General features: G+C 37.3%; 1 protein-coding gene across 1 annotated transcript in view; it reads left to right on the top strand.

Annotated features, from left to right (window-relative positions):
- Positions 1 to 25132, top strand: part of zgc:153372 (uncharacterized protein LOC767695 homolog) — a 40969-nt gene extending 15837 nt beyond the window's left edge. Inside the window, exon 11 of the mRNA XM_052576512.1 lies at positions 24856 to 25132. The gene's annotated coding sequence lies outside the window, so the exon portion shown is untranslated. The remainder of the gene's footprint in view (positions 1 to 24855) is intronic.
- Positions 25133 to 25782: the final 650 nt, after the last annotated feature.

Genomic DNA, 25782 nt, shown 5'->3' with positions numbered 1-25782 from the left:
TCATTGTTTGTCATTTTTATCATTTTGAGGGAGCTGATGTGATATTATTATGCAGACACACAGTCTCTTTTGTATTTTGAAGTGGCACCCAAGGGTTAAAAGTCTCCGATTTGAAATCGGAGGTATACGTCATGCCAACTATAGTACTCTCCCAAGCTACGCACTTCCAGAAGTACTTGAAAAAAAAAAAGAGTAGTGAGAACAGCTAGGGTTTCAGTGAAATAAGCCTCCTCCAGGCAGGGGCTCATTCTCCACTGTAATCCTTGAATAGATCTTCCAAATGACAAAGCCCTGATGTCATACCCTCGATTCACAGCACGATCTGTCCGCAAGTCCAAAAACACTGAAGAGTGAGGACATCCATGTCCACAAAGAGACGACTTAATCACGAGATGAGCGCTGTATGAATAACAGATGTACAGAACCACAAAGCAGTTGAGCAGAAGAAGAGTCCTTCATTCAGATGAACGAAAGAGATGATAACATTAGTTATTAAGAGAGAGATTATGAGATTTGACATCCTGTGAAATGGAGATTTATAGGATTTGTGTCAAAGATTTTTATTGAAAAAAATCTATCTATCTATCTATCTATCTATCTATCTGAGCACAATATAAAATTGTAGTGTGATTTTCTTTGGAAGATTTGTAACTTAGAAATTGCTTGTCAATTTCACAAATAATTACAAAGATTTGCCAAGTAATATAGTGGATCTAACATATAATCTTGAAATAGTATTAGTATAGTTTTGTTTGTTATCTGTCTTTCTGTGTGTTTCATTTTCATATATTTAACATATATAGACCTATATATTTTTTAAATGATCAAATAAATGTGTAGACATGATTACGCATTAATACATTTCCTTAATATGGTGGAAATTGTATTTTCCACATAGAATTATAAAATATTTATTTAATCAGACTCGCATAAAAATGTTGTGCTTTAAGGTTTTATTTCAGCTACATTTCTAACAGTTAGTGAAACCTCACTGATGCAGGTGTACTGTATAAAGAACAGTCGAAGCAGGTTGATTTGGTCCAATCACCACCCGTCGTCCCATCCTGACCCTTCCTCACCCTCTAATAATTGGACAGCAAACCTCTATGACATCACAGAGGGAAGTCGTGCACACGGCTGCTGTCAAGTGTGATGGCCGAGGCTGATGGGAGGAATTAGGGATGTCTGTTAGAATGGACGGGGCATCGGAGGGCATGGGAAAGTGTGGCGGGGTCACTGGACACGTGTGTTAAACCCAAAGAATAGTCAATCAACTGGCCAGCCCTTCAAGATGTGTCCTGCTCCCCTTCCAGAAGGCCCAAACTGTGACTGGCTTGAGAACAGCTTGTCTTCCCAAACTCCACCTTGTTTTATTGCTAGCTAATAAAGAATGTTGCATCTTATCTATATGTAAGAAACGTTAGCAGTAACAGTTATGTTGCATGTCATGTCATACGGGTATTTCTCAAATCCACATTATATTAACGTTGAGCTATTCATCTAAATATACAATTTCCACTAGTGTTTTGTAAAGATGTAAAAAAGTTCACCGGCGGTAGGGCTGAAGTAAACGTTGAACGTTCAATAATGATGACATATGTTCATTTTGGACCGTTTTGGCTCTAAAGGAACAGAAGGGATGAGGCCGTTTTAAAACCAAGGTTGCTTTGCTTGACTTCCCCTCCTGGAGTGATCTTCCCCTCACCGGACTGCTATTTTATTAACTATTCATATGGAAATGAAGGGCAAGGAAGGATCAGATTCTCACATAAACTTGATGTGGCCATGAATGTGTCTCTGTGTTTGCCATGACCCTGCTGTGGCATAAGACACTGCCTGCTAGGGCCTGAGGGGCAGACACAAAGAAAGAAATGAAAAGCAAGCACATTCCTGCACGGCACACAAAGGCAGCAGCAGAAAGGGAGAGAGAGAGAGGGAGAAAAGACAGAATGAACGCCATATCGCTCCCTCTAGCTTTTTTTTTCTCGCAGTGTGATACCGGCATTTTCTCCAAGTCACCCTGCCTTCGGGTCATCCGTCCTCTACTCAAACTCTCTCTCAACAGTTTTATTCTCATCTAAGATCAATAATCATATATTAGGGTTCAGATGTCTACATTGAAAATCTGGGATTTTATTTAAAAAAAAATAATATTTATGTAAAAAAATAAATAATAATAATAAAAACCAGTTTCAGGATTTAAAAAATAATCTGATATGTGAAATGAGAAAGAAATATTTAAAAATGTTAAAACAACTAATTATTTAAGCAAATTTGTGATTTTTTTTTTTTTTTGGAAATATTCTTAAATCATAAATCAGGCCTTAAATTTGGTATAACACTAATGTGCTGCAAATCCATTGCAATGGGTAATTTCTTTTTTACTCGATTTATCCTGATATAAATATCGCAATATAATAATGTAATTGTATTAAACTGAAAAGTAATAAAGAATAGAAACTTTATTTTTCTAACGATCTCAGACTTTTTGATCACACAGTGTCAAAATAACCAAACCAAATTCTTCTTATAGAACTATTGCAAATATGTTTAGAAATATGTTTTAAAGATATATTCTTTTTTTATATTTGCTTTATTACAGAATATTGTATATTTGTGCATTTGCACTAAATATATTTTGTATTTGTTTTACAGTTACATTATAAATGACACCAAACTATATAGTATATAAAACGTAAAATATAAAAATGTGTACATATAAAACAATATTTTACACTATAAAAAATATTGTTAATCTGTGCATCTATACTTTACATATTTTGTGTATATATATTTTTTTTTTGTCTATGAATTGTACAAATTTATACTGTATAAAATGCATCTATTATATAAAAATGTCAACATCTATAATTTGTATCCATATTTTTCCATGTTTAAAATTTAAGTATACAAAATTTGGCATCTTTAAAAATTTTCACCACACACACACACACACACACACACACACACACACACGCACACACACACACACACACACACACACACTTATCTTACATATAGTAACTGTCACACTGACACTTTCGCTGATTGCTTCTTTAACATCTGTACCGTGAACTGTGCTTTTGTCTTTGAATGTTGTGATTGATGCTAAATCTGTTAGCCTGTTTAACAAGCAATTAGGTTTGTGTGTGTGTGTGTGTTTGCTCAGGGTGCTTGTTGCTGCACTGTCATTCATGAGCCGGACTCTTGCCTTTGGGGGGTGCAGGGGCGGTGGTGACCGCCGTCATCTTTTGTGCATTGACTCGTTTGTGTCACACTTCACAACAAAATGCATCTTGTCATGTAAATAGAGGGTATTTAACAGTTCTCAGGCAATTAAACAGATAATGGTGTTTTGTTAGCTTGTGTAATGCAGTGGGGATCTTTTTGTGTTGTGTACTGAGGGGGGTCTGTCGGAGTTCTTGTTTGTTTTAAGAGCGACGGGGTAATTGAGGTGCAATCCACAAAAATGAATGTATCGGGCCAGATTTAGTTTGGTAAGTTCTATAAAAAATCTACATGTGGAAGTAAAAGATTAATGTAAAATGGCCAGAGAGATTGAGACTCAGCTCTATTAAAATGCCTTACGAAGAAGCAGTGGGATAATTTGCAGAAAGACAGGGTTATCATTTGATAGAGGTGACCAGGACGCGAATGGGCTTGAGACGATGTCGTGCAGTATAGGGTCAAGCTTTCTGCCTAATCTACTGATGCGACTATAAATAATGCATAGAGTGAGCTTAACAGAAAATCACAGCTGGTCTTGGCTTCATTGTCTATTGTGAGTCATACGTTCGAGCGAGCCAAAAGAACATATTGAACGGCTGTCTCAAAGTCAAAACACTAAGAGGTACATCACAAATGACACTTTCGGACACGGCCGTTTAACGCATAACGCGCGTGATAAAATTGCATTATGGTGAAAGTCACTGACTGCATGGGTCACATTGACTGTTGGAGACTGTTGTTTTCTGTTCATTTGTTCCATTGGCAATGCAGTTTCTCTCTTTAAATGGTTATTATTTTTATTTAAAGTTATGTTTCTTTCTTTAAATTACATTTGATATTTGATTATAAATCACTATTTTAGATTAATGAAATGCTGTTTAGACCTTTTCTTAAAATGATTTTTAAAGGCACACTATCTCTTTCTCTCGCTCTTTATATTTTTTTAAAAGAAATAATGTCATTTTCGAATAGCTTTTTAAACGAGTCTATAAATTTACACTGTAAAAACAAGCACCACAATAGCACCACTATTTGGCTTTATAACACCATTTTGTTCTGTGGTTGAAATTCGCATTAAAGTTGTATAAATTATAAGAAAAATGATTGAGTGAAAATCATATATTCCAAAGCTCCATAATCAAAACAAATGCTTTGCCTTCTGAGCAGCTGTTCAAAATGCAAAGACTGGAAATAATTTTCCAGTTACTTTTTAATGTTTGTTCATTTAAGGGCTGTATTTTTATGACAATAGTCAGTAAATGGAATCAGACAGTGGGTAATTTCCAGACCTTGAGCTTCCATTTTCTGTGACCTCACCACTAGCTACTGACATGGCGCGTGTGGTACACTGCGTGGGGCTCCGTCCAATCAAATTTCTCCAAAAACACCCCTCTTCAGCACCCTTAAACACTCAGTTTGGTGCATTATTAATCTTTCACCGAAACTTAATTGAGCAGACAAAGAACAAATGTTCACAGTGGCTGATAAGATACAGAACTATTCCTTTTTATGAACATTGAACATAAACTCCACAAATTGCATTGCAATTTAAGTAAATACATATATGGGATCTGCAAAACAGTAGCACAAGAATATCCTTACTAGCATTTCTTTGAAATGCTTTTTCATTCATCTTTTAATAACGTTTTTAAATATTGTGTATTAGAATATATTTCAGTAAATACTTTTTTTCCTATTGGTTATTTTTGTAGTTACTCTTTAAAAAATAATTATGATATCTTTTACTATTTAATAATCATTTCTGTCAAATATTTTTAAACTAAGCACATACAATTGTTTATAGCCAGAATTGTTCAGTTAACAAATGTTTTAAAATTACTTAAATACAGTCTAATAATATTGTCTAATATCATTTTAAATAATATTGCAACATAACAAAATTATATTTAATTTGCATTCTGTTTTAATGTTTGCCATATTATTTTTCGTAGAATATGTCATCATATTCTACATTTTCTATTCTTAGAAAAATATGATTCATTTTTCTGCTATTTAGTATTCTTTTGGCATTTGTATAATTTATATGATATTATATTGATGCATTTATTTATCATTCTTCTATGTAATTTTCATATATAGTCACAATTCTATGTAAAAAAATTCAACACAACTTAAAAAATGACATTTAGCATCACTAAAATTATTTCAAGTGTTTTATTTGTTGTCCTTTTATGTCTCTTAACAGAAACAGACTAAAATTCCTAAAAAAAAAAAAAACCTATGTATTTAATATCACATTGTATTCATTAATATTTAAGAATTCTAATGCTAATGTTTGGCAAAATTCAGCACTCAAAAAATATAATCACAATGTGTGCACAGTGAAAGCCCAATAATCCCACAATAATTACAACACGTAAATTCAAAGACTCACAGCTTTAATGCCAGCATACGCAACATATATGTTTCAGGTAGGTATATTAAATACCAGAAGAAGAAAAAAAAATGTTTATTTTTTTATTTCCATTTAATCTTTTACATCAGCTTATTTAAAAATTCAGTTATACTAAATATAATATATAAAAACAGAATTATACTCACCTTGTGAGACAACAGTATGTCACTTTTTTTTTCTTTTTTAAAAAGAAACTCTTTGCCATCCATGCATGTTTTAAGATGGAATGGAAACAAAAGCAGTGCATTTGCCAATTTTTTGTTTAAATAGTCTAAAAAGTCCCTCTGTGGTCGGTGGTCATCCCAGTTGAAATTGAAAAAGCATACAGTTATATAGCAGCATGCAAAATCCACGGGGAACACAAAGCTGAAATCACTTCAGGATCAATAACAGATAAAAGAAGAAAAAAAAATTCACATTGATAAGTATCACAACTTACTTATCCAAATATCCCAGATAATCAAAACAGAGAAGCGTAGAAGAGGAAGAGAAATCAGAAAGAGCAGAAAGAGGAAAAGAGAAAGAGAGAGAGAAAGAGAGAGAGCGAGAGGGAGGGTTCGAGAGCGGCTAAGTATGAGAGAGTTGGCCCACGACGCGAGCTTGATTCGAAAAAATGCTTACTAAGCTATCTGTTTCACACATGCACAGACAGAGGGTTCGATATTCAGCTGATCGATGAGGGAAAAGGCACAAAGGCAAAATCGGACGGAGCTCCTTTTCAAATTCACATCTCCGATGTCCCCCCCTGCAGTCTGCGCTGGTGCGACGCACGGGGAGCAAGGGTTACCTCAAGGCTGATCCGTGGACCACGCAAACAAGTCTAGACCAGTGACCTGCTCAATCGCTCCCTTTGAGGGCCAGGCAAGTTCGGTCAGGAAGAAGAAAGCGAGGCGTGCCCTCTTTTCATTGAGGGAGCAAGGAGGTAAGGAGGGCAAAGAGAGTAGGCATCTGCTTCCATGGTTACTAGCCAAGTATGAGGATCCTGCTATTCAAAAGGCTTCGTTCTCATGCTCTTAGCCAGCCAGTGTCACACGTTCAGAGGGAAGGCAGCGCAGGAGGAGACCCGCGGCTACTTTTAACGCTCTAATGATACGTGCACGGGCTGCTCAACAGAGAAAGGAGAAATGATGGAGGATAGAAGGGCGACTCTATGTCACATGACTGCGTAACATAGCTGTGTTATTATTTATTTATTTTTTTAAGGTGTTATTAAGACAGTTGCAGATTTCATTTAAAAAGAGGCAAACTAAAATCTTTAAGATGAGCGTGAAGGTCAAATGTTGTTGGATATGGTGCAGATATGTTATTGTGTTCCTTTGGATTCTTTATCACATTCTTGAAAACGTTGGTTGCATTCTCATTGGCTTTTTCTCTCTCTCATTGAATGTATTATATGCTACTTTAATTAGTCAGAAAAAATAATATTAGAAGAGGTTTATGCTTGATTATGGTGATTCGTTTTAAATAAGCACAGGGTATAAAAAACCTAAAAAGCTTTTAGATTCACTTTTCATGGTCTTGTCAAAAAGCCACGGGTTTCTGTCTAATGAGAGAGATGGACAAAAAGAAACAAAGGTCATTAGGTATTCCAGCGTTTTGGTAATGCATTTCATTTTTTTGGATCAAAATATTTGTATTTCTGGCGATATGGTGAAATCTGTTTTGGAATGCTAGACTTGTCCCAGCAGCTGACACTTGCTCCGTCAGACGCACTCTAAAAAACAGACAGATGGCTGGGACAGAGGAAAGGGGCAGAGCAAAGGGAGATTTACTGAGGGATCGTGGGAAAGTCTTGAGCTCAGTTCACCTGCTTAGAGGGAGGCAAGAGCGGGAATATATTTTCTAACCAGTGACCCATGATTAAAGGAAAGGCTAAAACGGTCCTATAATTCCAAGCACTCATCTTACTTTAAAACTGTGATTTTATAATAAAAAAGAAAAAAAAAATATGATACAGACTTATTTAATGAAAGACTTTTGATTTCACAGATTAAAAAAAAACTGCCAATAAAAATAGACACAAAATTATGAAGGAAAAATGATTTGATGTTACCAGTATAAGATGCATTTTGACTCTTTATTTTGGATTTGGTTATGAGGTTGCATTGATGGTATTTATTCATTTGTGGCTCTTGCAAGTACAGAATTTATTTAATATAATGCATTTAATCTAGACATGCAGCTTTTATTCATTTTTTATGCTGTGTGTTTTTTCTGTAATAAACACTTTTGCACATGACTAAAACACAAGCTCCGCCACAGAAAAGCCGTGCACGTTTTAAAGACACTGTTTTCATTTGTATGAAAAATGCCAGGCTATTTAATGTAATTTCAGTGCACTTGGGATCAAACAAACGAGTTCCCTAACGTTAAACAGGAAAGGGGGGGATCTATTGCTCCAGGCACTTGCCCTAACAGTGTAGAGAAAGTGAGAAGACTTTGGGGGAAGTTAGGAAGTGCTACTGGTGTCTTATCCTCTTTACCTCTATTGTTCTTAACAAAGGCCAGTCACAATAACCCCTGAGGAGGATGGTACTCCACTGAAAAGCCACTTTGGTGGGATTTAACGGGTTAACCCTACACAAAAGGGGCTGAGGCCATGTAACACAGCAGGGGTAGAACGTCGGAAACACCAGGAATCTACATGCTCCACTTCACTAACAGTTGGCATTCATTTAACTCTGGCTTTTGCATATTTTCCATACATGTTGAGTTCCTTTTTACCCTGCATTATCTGCAAGTTTGCTTCTGTGAGCGATGCAGAAATACCCCCGATTTGTTTAGTTATACATAAAAAAAAAGCCCCGGTGCTGAGCATTTACTGCCCTCGTACTTGACCTGGAAAATCATTTAGACAAGGTTTGCTTTTCTGCTGCACTCTGATTAGGGTTTCAGAAAACATTTATTATTGTAGTCTTGCTCTTTGTTCTACTGGCTAAGATTTTGATTGCAAGTTTCTTTGGTTTGCTTTCCATAAAACTGGATCATAACCATTTATTCCATGTTTCCCTGGAGTGATTTGGAGTCTGTTCTGGTGGGAATAGAGGGAGAGAATAAAGCTTAAGCCTGACCTGAGATTGATTTCATTTCAGGGGGTTTGTTGCTATAGAAATGAGTTTGTTAGAAGCTCATTTAATCAGACTTCTGAGCACCATTAAAACATGATGAAATTATGAACCATACATATGAAACTATATCGCAAATGTGCATTAAGTTACTAATCAGCATCATTTCTTATGTAAGCAAATGCAATTTCGTTTTAGCAAGGCATTTTTGTGTGCATCAAACTCTAAAGTTCAGCGAATGCCTGAAAAGCAAAGCAGAAGGTAAATATTTAGGTCCATGTTTCCCATATAATTCATGATCTCAGTGCACTGTAATTTCAGAATCTTGTTTGTTTGTAACAAGCATTGATCACATTATATCATATGAAGAAAATGTACTCCCTTCTCAATGTGTTACCGTAATTATAAATATTATAGTAGCACTGAGTGGTATCACACAATCGAACCGTTCAGCAGTGAAATCTGAGTCTCAGTTTCATGCGGCTCCTTGTTTTGATTTTGCCCCTGAGGAATTGTTCCCCTCGTTTGACCCCAGCTTTCATTTTGATGCATTTCTACTCTGTTTCCATTAGCCGTAGTGTTGAGGGATCCAACTTTGCATTGCCTTTGCCTGTGACAGAGTGTGCACAGATTCTTACATGCCAAGCAATGAAACTGTGAGTTTTAACAAAGTCAGGAAACATTCAGTTTGCTCATAAATAGGAACTAGTGTAGTTAAATACAAAAATATTATGCTTCATTCAACTTACAATATAATGTAATCCTTGAAATATTAAGGTCAATTCACAAAACACAATATAATTTGCATAAAATAATATAAATAATAATAATTATTAAAAAATAACAGCATGGTATAATTTTTTTCTCTTTCATAAATCTAGAAAAAAAAATCTGCAACTCAAATGAACACTGAATTTTCTGTATATATTTTTTACAATCAGTAATTTAGCACACATTTATCCAAATGAGGAACATCTCAAATCTTTTACCATAGATTCCAACAATATTTTCAGTATGCTAGAGCAAAAGTGAATGCAAAAGTAAAGAAAGAGAGAATAATACTTTTTTTAATAATCAGTTTTATAGGAAGTTTTTATTTGTTTATTTATTTATGATTGTGATTTAGTTAAGCAGTAGGTTTTGTCTTTGCAAACTGAAGTGTAAAAATACAACAATACATAACAAAATTATTGTTTTAAATTGTAACATTCTATATTGTGGTAATCATTTAATAGAAAAATAACAATAACAAGGAACATTTTAAAGAGGCTAGTTATATATAAACATAATTTATAGTGAACAGTTATTTAATATTGTGTCAAAAGCATTAAAGTTATCACTATTTTTAAAAATATTTTCTGAAGTGGATTTAATTCTGTTTTATTTCCCAAACATTTTCAATAAAAGCAGCTGATGTCGATCTAGTCAATGCATGGCTGGTCAGATCCTATTTTTCATTTATTTTTAAAAACCCATTCTCATGACCTTCTGAATGGCATTTTAGTTCTACGCTTTAGTAATGCCACAAGACATTTTAGTCTCACCCCTTGTGCTGCTGTTGTAAATGCTTTCAGAGATCTGAGAATTAAGGTGCATACTTCTGTATATAGTGTCTGTGTTTGTGGTCCAGGCAGAGTCCAAGATATGAGCCTGATTTTCCTGAATGCATTTACAGTTTCCATTGATGTCCTGAACTCAATGAGTTTTCTGCGGTTTTGAAAATGGGGTTCACCGTTTTATTTCTGTCCTCATTTTAGCTCACCAGTGCCGTTACGATGGTGCCACCAGCACATTTGGTAATGTGGTCATTATTCTTTATTGCAGCCTCACACTAAGGTGCTCTTTAGTGAGAGCAGCCTGCGGCAATAACAGCATTGCTGTTCAGAATCTGAATGAATGGATATTTTCATCTGCTATGATCTTGAATGGATCTAGAGGCCAAGGGATAATGGTGTTCATGAGTCATTCCACTTTTTAGAAACTAAGCATGCAGGTTGCATTGCATATTTATTTTTATTTTTTAAGCAGTTCTGCAGGACCTTAGGTTCAGAAAATTACTTATCAAGAACTATTTTTCAAATGTTTACTTGGTGATATGTTTCTCCGGACGTGTTTCATGCAAATCACATATCTGCTGTTTTTAATGAATTTCCAAAATGTTTGTTATTTATATTCAGGCTGTCATGTTAATCATTTGGCATTCGGTTTGGCCTATGAGATTTAGTCTGATAATAATACATTTTAATTATATGTTTTGTTGCTTCAATGAAACTTTTGTAAAAAGTTTTATATATATATAAACAAATGTTGTGTTGCCATAAAATCAGATTCGAAATAAATATATATTTGTGAATGCAGCAACATGGATTTGAGCCTTTTGATTCAATTTTGAGTTTTTAATGTTGGATTACAAATATTCTTGTTTGATCAGCTTTGGCTTTGTTTATTTTGGCCGGTCTGTTTGATATTGTTTGTTACTGAGTCATTGGTACTGGATCATGTGACATTGGGGAAGTCATGGCCTAATGGTTAGAGGGTTGGACTCCCAATCGAAGGGTTGTGGGTTCTAGTCTCGGGCCGGACGGAATTGTGGGTGGGGGGGAGTGCATGTACAGTTCTCTCTCCACCTTCAATACCACGACTTAGGTGCCCTTGAGCAAGGCATTGAACCCCCAACTGCTCCCCGGGCGCCGCAGCATAAATGGCTGCCCACTGCTCCGGGTGTGTGCTCACAGTGTGTGTGTGTGTTCACTGCTCTGTGTGTGTGCATTTCGGATGGGTTAAATGCAGAGCACAAATTCTGAGTATGGGTCACCATACTTGGCTGAATGTCACTTCACTTTTTTTTTTTTTTTTTTATCCAGCTCCCGGAATATAGTAATTGAATGTAATGGAGGGAATTTTCATTTTTAATGAAATGGAGGGAATTTTCAACTGAGTTGTGAACATTAGTCTGGCTCAATCTTATGAAATTTCCAGACTTTTGCAACTTCAATACAACTTGAAATATTTAGAAACAAAGAGTCAGTTTTCTATATTAAGTTTTTATCATTTCAAGATGAAGACCAATACTGCTTGGTCCGTGATGAACTGAAAGACAGAGAGAAATGGAGAGATAGAGGACCAAAATTTCAGTGCAGATTGCAGTTTGTATTATTTTAGTTCATTTGCATTTCGTCATCTGATCTACAGACAAGAAAAATAAAGTAAGTAATTCAACTGATATTTCTTTTTTAAGGGAATTGCAATGAATGCTTTCACAAGCTTTTTGCTCGCATTGATCCTTAAATAATGCCTTATTTAGCCATATTGATGCTTATTTTCAAGTCCAGATCATTTGAAATTCATAAAGTATTGATGTTTTTCATAATCATCTAATGTTCTGCTTGACAGTATTCTTTTATATGGTGAGAATTTATCCCCCCCCCCCCCCCCCCCCACACATATATTTAGATATACTTACATCGCATTGGCCTCAACACTTTTGAGATATATATTTGTTAAATTAAAGGAAAGCTGGCTGCCTCAGGTTTGAAAACTTGAAATCATTTCTGTACTATATGTTGATTGATCGATGGAAATTAAATGCATTTGTTATTTAATAAATTAACTACTCTGCCTTACTACATAATCTAATGACTGTATGTGTTGTATGTATAGCCAGTTTAGCTTTAGCTGTCAGAATATTTATATATTTATACAAGGTTGTTATAATAGAAGAATAAATGAACATGACAAAAAAAACGTTTATCTTTCTATAATAGTTCACATTGATGTCTTCAGACATGGCCATGACACTTCAAACAAATGATATTATAAATACGGAAATCTCTTTGTGATGACCAGCTTGCAGGCCAAATGTAACTTTTGCAGACTTCCTACTATTTTGCAGACATGTATCCGCAGACACTGGGGCGAGTGTGTTTACTGCTGCTTCATGTATCTCTCCCTGAATAGGATCCCAGTTTTCCCCTCAATCATCCGGCAACTGCCGCCAACAAGTCCCGCTAAAATACTGAGCGTGTTTAGTCTGGCACTGTGCGAGGAGATTGATTGGCAGCTGGGTCAAACAAAGTCATTTTCTTGGCACCTCTCCCAGCAAATCTCTACTTGATTCAAACTAGTGCTATCAGGTCCCTTTCCACAGGGGCTGACAAAAGACCTTTCCCATGCACGCCTCGGGCTCATAGCCTCAGCTCATCCAGTCATCTATCAAAGCAATAATTGCTTAAAATTGACACAAATGGATGGGTGAGTGAAGGGTAGCGAGACAAGAAACGCAGGTGTTGGACAGAATTTTGAAGTATTTTAACATTTTTTTTCTGTGTTTGAGACAACTTTTAAATTATTTAACATAGAAACCCCAACAAAATTTTACAAATGCAAAGAAACAGCAAGATACACATTGAAGTTACAGTGAAATTTTGAAGTAGAAAGGCTGAAATATTATTTTTTTTTTTTAAGTGACGTGACATACAGCCAACAAGTATGGTGACCCATACTCAGAATTATTGCTCTGCATTTAACCTATCCAAAGTGCACACACACAGAGCAGTGAACACACACACACTGTGAACACACACCCGGAGCAGTGGGCAGCCATTTATGCTGCGGCACCCAGGGAGCAGTTGGGGGTTCAGTACCTTGCTCAAGGGCACCTAATTCGTGGTATTGCTGGCTCGAGACTCAAACCCACAACCCTAGGGTTAGGAGTCAAACTCTCGAACAACTAGGCCACAACTTCCCTAAAAAAAAAACTTTCCCTAAACCTATTTTCTTGTAAAATGTACTCAAATACAAATCTTTGCTTTATTTACAACTTTGAAAGTCATTACCAACAGTAAGTGTTGGGAAGGTTACTTTGGAAATAATGATAGATAACAGATAACAAGTTACCTTATTTAAAATGTAAGAAATGTTATAACTACGTATATACATATATATAGTTAATAATAACTTTTCACAGTCTTTTTCAACTTCACATTGTGATATAAACAATAGTCAGGAACTACTAACTGAGATCTCATAGTGAGCTGTATGTGTTCAATTCATGAAAACGAACCGGTTCATAAGAGTCATTTGTTCAGGAGTCAAACTACACTGGAGTTTGATTCCCTACTAAGAAATGGGCTTGTGAGTTTAGTTCCAGTATTTTTAGGTTTCCAGCCCCTATAAGCATGTCATGGATATCTACCTCCTGTTGCTGTACATCGAGTCTGAGTTAAGATTTGACTATTCATCAAGCAAGAGAGGGAGTTGACATCTCTACATCTGGAAAAGTGCACTGCTTGTCAGTAGTCTTTGTGTGCCATGGGCCATATCTTCCTCCTGTACAACCACACACAGGTGCATGATGCTGTTAAAATTGCCAATGAATTATTACAGAGAAGCACTTCCCTTAACCTATTTCCAATTCGTCTTAAGCTAAAATAAGTTGGCTCAATGCAGTTGGCTAAACTTCAAACTAGATTTTTTTTGCCTAATATATTTTAGAATGATTCAGTCATTAGTTGATCTTCACTTTTTGATGGATTATTTACAAGTTGGCAAAAAGGAATATTCAATAAAACAAGTTTGATGAGACAGGTGAAGGCCAAATTCATATTTCTGGTGAACTACTAACTAGATATTGACCACTATGGATCATGACTAACCTCCATTAATGCAAAGGAGCTTTAATTGAATAATTGAAAGCACAAGCTTTTTTTCCTGCTTTCAGTGAAAATATTATCTCCAAACAGCTGGAGAATTCAGTCGCATTATGGCAAGGGTTGTCTTTGTAAACCTTTTTTGGTCAGGTCTGGAGAGTTGCAGTGAGAAGTGTGGTGGATCTGAGTTTTCTCTGTGACTTTAATAAGATTCAGACCCGTCTTGTTTTCACTCAGCAAAATGCGGTGCAGTGTGTGAGTCATGAGTCCTGTCATATGTTTGAGTAATTGCTATGAACTGAGTGACTCCTCAATGCATGTAACACTGTCTTGTAGCCAAATGGCACGTGAGGGGCCCCACTCAGCTGCTGCTAGCATTTGCTTGTTTAAGACTAATGGCACCATTGAGTTCACTTCACGTGTGCACAAACAGTTCGTCTGTAGCCAAAAATATCTCCCTTTTTCAGATAAACTGCCACAGCAATCCCTATCTGTCCTTGCTTTCATTAATTTTGTTAATGCTTGGGATAAAGCTAATCGATCAGTCTAGGTTTCCATTCTCACAGGTCAGACGGTACAAATCTGCTAAGGGATGGAATCTATGATAAATGGAAATATTCTTCATAAATTAACTAGGATTTGTCACATTCTAGGCTAATCTTTATGTTTACAAGGAATGGAACTGGCGAGGTGAAATAAACTTTTATGCAAGTACATTTAGAAAGATTAACTATGAAATTCTGCCATCGTTCCATGTCGTTCCAAGAGTAATGTAATTATGTGTGACAAAAAAATGGTTGTTTAGTGAAATGTTCATGTTGTGCATTTCCATGTAATAAAAGTAAATGGTGACTAGCGGCTTTCCAGCATTTAAAAAATGGCAAAAGGGGGCCATTTTATGGTGCTTTTAGACGTTTTTTTGAGCTTGACAAATTTTCCAGGTCTTCTGAAGCCATAAGCTAGCTTTGAGGAAAAGGCCACAAATGATTAATGACTTAAAGGGAGAGTTCACCCAAAAATGAAAATGGTGTAATTAATTACTCACCCTCATGTGGTTTCAGACCTGTAAGACACCCGTTCATCTTCATCTTCAGAACACAGATGAAGATATTTTTGATGATTTGATTTGATGGACTGTTTTAACGATGACCTTGCTATCTTTCTGGGCCTTAAATGGTGCTATCTATGAGTTAGAAAGCTCTTGAATTTCATTATAAACCATCTTCATTTGTTTTCCAAAGATGAACGAAGGTCTTATGGGTTTGGAACGACAAAAGGGTGAGTAATTAATGTCATTATTTCATTTTTGAGTGAACCATCCCTTAAAATTGCCATCTATTCCAGTTGTTACACTTAAAAATTGGGCATTTAATTAAATGACTTGCCATTTCTTTGTAATTATTTGTAAAAATTTACTAGCAATTTCGGAGTGATTTTTTATTTTTTGCATTTGGCTTTTGTTCAAAACAACTTGCGCTGCATTAAAGGTGTACTTTTAATCATGTTTCCCCTTGCTCTAATGTAAAATAATGATACTTTTAAAGAACATATTGTCCTTTTTGGAGCTTTACAGGCCCTGCTATATTTGGGTTCTCAAGAATAAGAAACTCATATGCTGTGGAAAGGCATCAGGATTAGTAAACAATGACAGAGATTGAACCGTCCTTTTAACTGTCAAAACTGCGAAATAATACTCTCACTGAAGAATTATCAAAAAGGGTAAACAGATCTTTTTGTATTCTCTCATAGATATATACATGTTGACCATTAATGTTTTTCTTTGCAGTGTGGGGGCATGAAATGTTTTTTTATGGCTGGTATATTCCGACATGTCCACATTTTCTATTTGCAAAGCCTCATAGCTTGGTTCCTATTCACCATGCTCCATTTAAATTTACTGGTAATGTGAACCAGCACATGGGCAAGGTTGCACTTGGAAGCTGACCACAAAATCAAAGAGCCATGTTTGACCTAACATGGCCGTTTCAGTGGAAGATGTTTTCAGTTTGTCATGTTTTGTTATGGAAAACAGTAAAGAGCTCAGATGGTGATTGTAAATTTTTCATTCCAAGCCCAACATTGTCTACCACTGTGCGCCCATACAATTTTGGCTTCACAAAAGCTGTCAGTCAAGCGAGAGGTCAAGAGGTAATGAAACTGATACTGTACTTAGTGAGTCTTTAGACTGTCATTACAATGCTGTTTGATGTTTAGGATTAGTAGCTAACTGTGGTGTAGTTAGGGTTACTAAAAGTAATGCTAAGATGCACGCGAGAAGTCTTTTCCTCACAGAACTGAGTTTGACAGTCCAGGGCGTGCCGGCATTTGAATTTTCTTGCTCTTTCTCATTTTTGAAAGAGCAAGATTACCTCAGTGACTCATGAGTGGGAAAGGCTGTTGAGGTTTTGGACTAGGCAAGAGTTCTGTGTTATCAATCACTGAACTTGTCAAAGATTTTAGTGGGGAACATGATCTGTTGAGCTACCTACTTTTTTTTTTCAGTGAAGCCATTTCTGTGAACAAAGTTTAGCTCTTGCTTCAAACAAACTCCCCAACCCCAACCATCATAACTGTTTTACATTTATAGGGATGTAGGTAGATTTATTTTCTCTTAAGCAAGAAATGCACAATACGTAAAATAAGAGTTACTTATGCTAGTTACAGTTTTGTTATTATCTCCTTTTGGATATGTAATAGGCTGATATTGGAGTTCAAAAAAAAATATTTTTTTAAATCTCTTTCTGTCATAAGGTTGTGGTGCGTAGCATTTAAAAATATAGATTTTATTGTAGTCCTTATTTATTTATTATAACAAAATAGTATAAAATTCTAATCTCATCTATTTAGCTATTATTGGCCTAACATCAAAATAATGATGTGCTTTTCTGTATTGGGCATTTTAATAAAAGTGCATTATTATTAATTATTATTATGATTTTAATGGCATTTTTTTTCATGTAGTTCTTTTTTTTTTGCGCTCAGGTAATAAAACAGATATTTTCTTATTCATGTTCTTATATGCATTTAGCATTTGCGTAAAAAAAAAAAAAAAAAGTCTGAAAGATATTTTCTCGTAGTGGCTCATACTTTTGCCTACATCACAAAAGAGTAGTTTGTATATTTCATTTTCTTGTAAAATGTACTCAAATACAAATTTGTATATTTATATAAAATTAGTTTGCAATGCAGATCTTGTGGAGGTCAAACATTGATGTGCCAGATATTAACATAAACCTTTATGTCTCTAAATAGTGTAGGACAATCACTGTAGTGTTTTTCCAAGTCCATGAGCAAATGAGCAGCCACTTGTCATTAACCCGTAGATCCGATCTTGTGATAAGTTTGATGGCACAAGCTCGTTTCTATGGGTCTCTGTCTCTGTGGTAGAAAGTCGTCCAACATGTAAAGCCAGCCTACTTTTGCTTTTTCTGTACATATTGCACTCTTTTCCTTGCTAGCCAGGCATCGAAGTTGCTCAGACTTGCCTATTGAAATTTATTATCGGTTGACGTTTATGTAAACGTCTTCTAAAGGGATGACAGCAACCGAGACTGTGTGCATCCAGGCTGAGGTAGTAGGTTGTATGGTTTAGAATTTTGCCCTGGGAGTTAACTGTACAACCTTCTAGCTTTCCTTGGAGCACACAAGCCACCGATCAACATAAACGAAACTAAACATTTTTTTTTTGAGACTTTGTCAAATTTTATAAATATCCTAAAGCAAATAAAGTAATGTGATGTAATGCATTTTTATTTGGAATGAGCATTTGAATTAACTGAGTGTGTCTGAGAGATGGACTTCTATATATCCTTTCAATAGTATTGAATAGAATTAGAGATTTGTGCATAACCTTGCCAGTCATCGAGGATTATGTTTATGCTAAGTAAAAAAATAATTATTCTGAAATAGAATGTTTTATCTCTTACAAATGCTTTCAAAACCAAGGCCTATTGTTAGCTTCCTTGTTTTTACAGTTCATTTCATGCATCTATGCTTGCACTAGTATGAGATTCATATATTTCGACTTAAGGGTTAACAGAATTGATTCTATATTTGTCTACATCTCAGTCCATTTGTCTCATAAAACCACAAGAAAGCAGTTGACCTTCACTCATAATTTCAATGGCAACCCAACAAGTTTCCATGAGGGGAAGTTTTTCACTCATCTGTTTCACGAGCCAAACTGATTTTTCTTTGAAGCTCTACTATGAATTTTGTTTAGCTCTGCTGACCTGACAGACAAGTGATAAAGCTTGCTTTTGCTTCATGTCCAGTAAATAACTATAATGTATACGTGGTGCACTGAGGTGTCATCGATTTGTCTGGAGCTGGTCCTTTCGGTGCTGTCAGAGAGCCTTGTGGATCAATGCAGGCTTGCCCTTTGACCCCGAAGAGAAATCAATAGCATTGAGCGCAAGGGGCATGGACAGCGTCGATAGAGTAGGCCGTCATTTGGTGTGACAAGACATGATAGTTATTAATGTTTACACATTAATGTTGGTCATAATAGTCAATCTCAACTGAAATTTTACAAGACAGATATCATGGTCTTGCAGAAGTTTGCAGAGAAGAAATGTTAGAAAAGTTTGAGAATGCATTGGGAATGACTAATTTTTAACTAGACAAGCAAATTTGTCAAGGCTTGTTTGAAAGTTCTGAAAAATGTTTAAAAAGCTTTGATCGTTTTATAGATGGATGATGAATAAAAAGTAAGCCAGTTCTTATATTCTGAATGTTGCACGATACTGATACAGTGTTTAAAGAGTACATTAATTTAATGGTTTTGTATAACACTCAACTGCACAAGGACTAACAAGCTTTGTGGGGCTGGAAATGTATTCGTTGCATCCTTAATGTCCAAAGGTGAAAGTGGGGGTCAGCAGTGTCCAGACACTGAGGCAAAGGCTGTAATAGACTTGATTGATTACAGACACTAGTTTAGGGCCCACATTGATTTCATTTGGTTTAAAAGTCCCTTGGCCCTGCAGAGTCTCCAGTGTCTGCAGTCTGGAGTATAAGCGGACTTGGACTTGAATTATGTGTTGCTGTAGAAATGACTGTGTTCCTTCTGGTGCAGTGAAGATTACATACTGACATTCAGAGCACTGCGCTTCTCTAAGGATGCTTGCATAAGGCAGGAGTGTTAAGGATACGGGGAATGAACTGAACCACAGGATATGCTGTTCTGCAAGTCATTATTCTGTTACACGCAACCTCTCTGCCATTTGAAGTGTTTGCGCTATAATGTTCAATGTATTTAATGATAAATTAATCATTAGGCATATACTCATAACATGCTATCAGCAGTGGTGTAAATAATTACTTAATAGTTAATTTCCTAAAGAATATATCAGAGATTGACCCAGATAAAAACCACAGAATAGTTTGTGCGAAAGGTTTTTTGCTCTTCTCAGTCAATTAAGGTTTGCGTCCACTGAGCCAGGACAGTGTTGATGACTGGGTCGGCTGTCGGGAAGATATGGAGTTTCTGAGGTCTTTCTTTAGATTTTCAGCTCCACTTTTCTGCCACCGGCCATTTGCCTTGTGCAGTCATCTCACTCATGCGGCGCAGCCTCCTGCCACTGCGGGACAGGGTGATGGATGTCTCCCGTAAGCCAATGGCAGAGAACGCCTGGGCGGGAATAACCTGCGCCTTCCAGTCCGCCCCCGCCCCCCTTTCGAAGACCAGTCTGCATCGGATTCAGCACCCGGCTCTTCCCTTCTTCACCTCCAAATCTAATTTCTTTCTCTTCTTCAGAGATGGATGGTGGCGGCGAAGGCGTCTCGTTTGTTCGGAAAGCCAGAGGTAAATTGCGAATGCCGATAATAATCTACTCATTCCCAGGAGCATCACCTCGGTCCGTTCCCCCCTTCGTCCGCCTTGGGGGAGGACACAGGGCAGAGGTGTGGGGGGCGGGAGGAGATTGGGGGAGGAGCCGGGAGAGGTGAGGGGAATAACATCACTAATGTTTTGGCTGGGGTGAGCAACTGAATTGCCACCACAGATGGGAAAGATTTCATTAAGCGTACTGAATAGTGGCAGAAGAGGTAAAAGAGGGGGTGGGTATGGCATCTGTATGTTTTTGCCAACTAGTCGTGTTTCCAAATAACCAACTTACATCTTTGTCTTGAGGTGCGGTGTAGTCGCAATCGGGTTTGAGTGTTCGATGCAGCCTATTTGAAAGTATCGCAGACTTACGCTGGGGATTTTTCTCTGTCTAAAGCTATTGTTTGATGTATATTACTGCAATGCAAGGTCGCTTTGTCCTACCTGTGATGTGGACGAGGCACCTTGAGTCTCTACTGGATGTCTGCGGAATTGCAAGTCCATCATAACTTAGAGAAGACAACAAAGAGGAAGGACTGACCGTCTGGCTCTGAGATGGAGGTGGGGAGGGGATGTGTTTCCTCTCCACACACAAAGACTGCAGAGCAGAGGGCATTTGTCTATCGAAAGTCCAATCTGAAAAAGAGGAAAGAAGTCTCACAAGTTGTCATTTAGCTCTTTGCCGTTCCATTCTTCTTTTCAACCCCACCATCCTATTGTTATTTTGCTTGCATCTCATGCATATTCGCACAAACGTCTTTGTATTTTATTTGCGACATTTTCCGGCTTGTGCCCCCAAATGTCTTTTCGCACTGATGCTGTAGGACACAAAGCAGATGTGACGCAGTCAGACACAAACTTATGGCAGTGCAGGAGCTGCTGAGTTCAGCTCTAATGAAAGAAAAGGGATAGGCATAGCTGGTTATGGCTGCCCTCCTCTTGTTCCCTGAGACCCTAACTCGTGAGTTCTTCTTTCAAAATCACGGGTCAGGAGCTTGGGAGACAGGTGGAGGGCTTTAGCACCTCTCCAAAAAACTCTCTCCCACAAAGTCAAATGAGCATGTGCAACAGTCTGTTTGTTTACTTAGCAAATATTAATCACACTGTGTTATGAATACAGGCTTTTCACACTGCGCTTAATGCCACTTTTAGCCCTGGGTAGAGCGTTTTTCACTTCTGTTTTTGAAAGAGAGTTAGCACGACTGTTAACCCCTAGGTTAGAGCAGGGTTAACTGGGATTTTGTTATGCTAACCCTCTATTGTGTGCCAAAAAGTATACTAGGTAAAACAATGCTGTGCTCTTGTATTGAGATTAGTTTATCATCACACAACCAATCATAAATTGCTTCACTGCTTAACTCATTAAATATTCATGATATTTAAACAGTCAGTTAACAGTCAGAGTTTAAGCATTTGAGGGGGGAAATGTATACTCTCGGTCTACAAATTATTGTATATTCTTGTAGTTTATGTAGTTTGTAAAAGATTTTATAGCAGTTTATGTGGCATTTGCATGGGTTAAACAGGTTCACGTGCTGTCCTTATCACAGGTTCTGTTTTGATTTTGCAAATAGGAATGTTAATGTTTATTTTCCAAATATATTGTATGAAAATAACCAACAAGTGAAACAACTGATCCTGGGATTATATTAACCCGGGGTTTAGAATGGGAATATCCCACAGGCTATTTCAGTATTTTAAACTCTGAACTCGACATGACATAACTTGACATAACATTTCAGACACTTTAATCAACTTAAAGCACAACTGGTTTGTAAATCAGGGAATACCACACATCTGGCAGCTAAGGTGTCTGATTAGGTGGTTTTTCATCTAACAAACTCTCAGATGAGAGCATCAATTTATTACAATACTATAGTAAAAGTCTAATTAAATGCAGCCAAATGTACAGGTTTCTTATATGTAGTTTTGGTAAACCAAGGTGTATCTTGTGGCTCTTTCACAAGCACAGATAATGCATTAAAAGGCGTATCAAAAAGACAATTTACTGGGAATTTAATACGTAGGTAATGCATTTGGTTTGCTTCCTGCTGGGCATATGGTTACTATTACAGTATATTGGCAGAGACGGAGATTGTCAAGAGTGTAGGGAGGGCAAATTCTGGTTTCAATAATTTTTTCGAAGAAGTTCTCTGCCAGATTAATTAAAAGCAGGTTGGCTCCTTTATTATGGAATTATCACGGAGGCAAGAGACGTACAATGGAAATAAAAGGTTGAAAAGGTCAGTATATTCCATTACGGCCCATGTGCTGTCTGTGAACAATGAAGGAGGATTAGAAATGCATTTTTTATCTAAGGAGCAGGTGGGATTTATTACCATCACTCAAATATTTTACTCGTTGATAGAGTTTCCCATCAGACTCCAGGTCTGAGGATAATTGCTTTGCTTCAAGATGTCATTGCTTGGGTTTATGACAGCTGTGAGCGAGTCTTCAAACCATTTATAGATGACTAGTATAATTCTGCAGAATGCCTGCCTGCTTCATATTGAATTCATATGAATAATTCTCTATTACAGTACCTGCTTTTTCATTTGCATTAGCCTACATTTATTGTGGAGGAGCAATTATAAAGCCACTGGCTTAGTAAGATTTTACTATTAATAAGCAAGAAAAATAAATATATATACAGTAATTATTATATATGATTACATCACTCAGATTTACTCTTGATCCATTTTTGTCAGTTTTTTTAAACCCCTGGCTCTCTGGAATGAGTTAGAGAAGAAAAGAGAAGCGTCTAAAAATGCAACCTCAACAAAATTGATTGTCCTCTGACGCTAACCATCCAATTACCCACTGTATGGTTTTATATATTTATTAAACTTCACTCCAAGCCGTGGCAGTTTTCCAGCTAATAGGTGCTTGCTCCACAGAGCCCCCAGCAACAGTAGCGAGATAGTCATCCACCATGAATACAAAACAGTCAGGCATGGCACAGTAAGCCTGAAGTCACTCGGCCTACTGCGCATGCCCACTAAAAACCAGCCACTGTGTGTGAGTCAAATAAGACATTGGAAAGAGGACTTTTCTTAGAAGTTACGTACTTTTGGGTTTCTATTCAGAGGGTTTCAAAGTGAAAAACTTATACTTGATAGTTTACAGCTTGCTGGATATTGGTAATAAGATGGTGAGTGGTTTATGAAACTGTAGAGTGTGCTCTTTACTATGTACTGTGAAAATTACAAATCAAAATGGGGAAGGAATTGGCAGTAAATCATGAGGCCTGATGGACCATTTTCTTTGGAAATCACAAACTGATTTATTTGGAATTACAAATTGAATAAAAGATGTTGATTGTGGACTTTTACAGTGATTTACCAGCAAAGGCAGTAACAGTATGAGTCATGAATTGCGGGTAATTTCTATAGTGCAGAGCTGGCACGATTTCTTCCCAATTTAAGTGATGCATTAAATATGTACTCCCATGGAGGTCAAGGAAGGGCTCAAAGTGACTGAATTTCTTGACAGACATTGCAAGAAAGATGCTTGAGGTTTAAGCTATTGTCCCCATTTACTAAATGAGAGTCAAATAAGGACACATCCGCTTCTTTCATCCGTTCGCAGCTCTTTTCTATCCGCCTTTCCCCCTTTTATTCTATCACATACACACACGTATTTGCAGGCACACACTTGGGGGGTGATCAGAGTTGGCTGATGTCTGGGTTTTTCAGACACTGCGGCAGGCGCCCAGACAGTCACCTGAAAACTCACTCCATCTTTGAGAGACCTGCCGCCATTGCTTTGAATCCGCTACAGATGACAACATTTTCCTTTCATTTTCACATTTATTGAACAATTGTAACAATCTCTTGAAAATATGCTGTTGCAAGGCAAAGATATAAATATATTTTATGATCTTTTCCGGCTAATCTTAACTATGCGCCGTCAGACAGCCATTAGCCTCTGTGAGATTCACTTTAGTGTCGTCATTTGGATCCAGTCTGTAACTGATGCAAATGATATTCTGGCTCCAAATCTCCCATTGTCCCTCTTCAACTCTGTTCCGTCTACTTGGCGCCCTCTACTGCATTGCTTTGTAGGAGTTGCCATGACAACCCAATCCCTGTGCACCCATATTTCAGCTCGCAAGCGACAACGTGGTGCACCATGGCATTATTTGTATCGGCACCACCAAGGTCACTTTCTCTTAGCAGCCTGTCTCCCAAAGGCAGTAGCCCTCATGTCCGTAAGCTACTGAGCAGACACGATGTGCACGGACACTATTTGACTTGAATACACAATATCCTATGATTAAGTTTGTCTGCACTTTCTTAGCCACCAGGTCACATTTTGCTGACGTTTTCTTAAAACGGGCTAAATAATCCTTCAATGCAGGAAAACCTCACTGCATGTCTCATATACTGAGCTTTAACTTCACTATAATTGTAGGGGTATTTTCACGGAATGCTGACCGTCATTTCTCTCTGTTAGCGAAAAACTGTGCATATTGTGCCTCATATGGAAATGAAGCCGTTATTTATGGCCGATATGTAGGTTTACCGCAGATGAGTCGAGCGCCAATCTCTAAAACCCTCTAATAAGATGGTGAATGTGTGGTTTCGGCTCGAACTGAAATACCACAGGGCCATTTGAAATGATGTATATGTGCGATTGTTGCTGAAACTGTGCCGTGTGTTTCATTTGCAGGCAGCCGGTGATGTTTAAGCAAAAGCTCCTCAGACTTAGCACATCTCCGTGCAGATGAGCTGAGAGGTCAATGAGTTCCCGGGCTGCCACAGCGACTGCCAAGTACAACCAGACACACTCTATTAGATGCATTATAAAACTGTTGAAACTCTCTCTGTCTTTTTCTCTAGCTCTGCTTCTCTCACACACACACAGAATGCAAAAGAAATGCGCTCTTTTATTTCTTGTAAAATGCTTTTGACCAGACTCTGTTCAATAAAGGAATAAAAGTTAAATATCTTTGTTGTCTTGCTTGTTTTTTTGTTTTTTTTAAAGACATACTGAGACATTTCTACACAGGACATACCTTACGAAAATGAACCGAAATGATGGTTTTCTCTCTCCAACCAGTGAGCTGAGGCAGTGAATGAGAGCTGCATCCTAATAGGATGTATCCAGTCACTGCTGTAGAGGGGTAGGGGGCAACCGAGTGCCATGGGAGTCCAGACAGAGAGCCAGACACAGACAAAAGCCCCATGCTCCATCCAGGTTACCTGCCACAGACACTACCTGCTACACAACCTGACCTTCTCTCCACAATGCAGCCTCTATTGTTCGCTAGTCAAGGGCAACGAAAAGAATAGCTCCTTATTTCCCGTAAGAGCTTTTATCACAAGTCACACTGTGAGCATTAGTGCTTTATTGAGACATCCACTGAAAATGAATGAGACACATTAAACCGAAGCGGCTCTTCTTTTGGTTCAGATTCGGCAGACTGGATTAGTAACAGCCACAGGTCTCCAGTGTGTATTTGTCATATCATGAGTCTCGAATGACAATTCATTAGTTGGTTTTATTCGTCTGCTCCGGCTGCATGCGTCAAATTTGTATCAGGCATGACAACTGTGAGATTTAGCCTAAGCTTATAAGGAAGGACGCGAGGCGTCA

The sequence above is a fragment of the Carassius gibelio genome, chromosome B15 (assembly GCF_023724105.1).
Source record: "Carassius gibelio isolate Cgi1373 ecotype wild population from Czech Republic chromosome B15, carGib1.2-hapl.c, whole genome shotgun sequence".
Taxonomy (NCBI): Eukaryota; Metazoa; Chordata; class Actinopteri; order Cypriniformes; family Cyprinidae; genus Carassius; species Carassius gibelio.
Note: the sequence above shows the minus strand (reverse complement) of the source record. Positions and strands in the feature narration are given on the sequence as shown.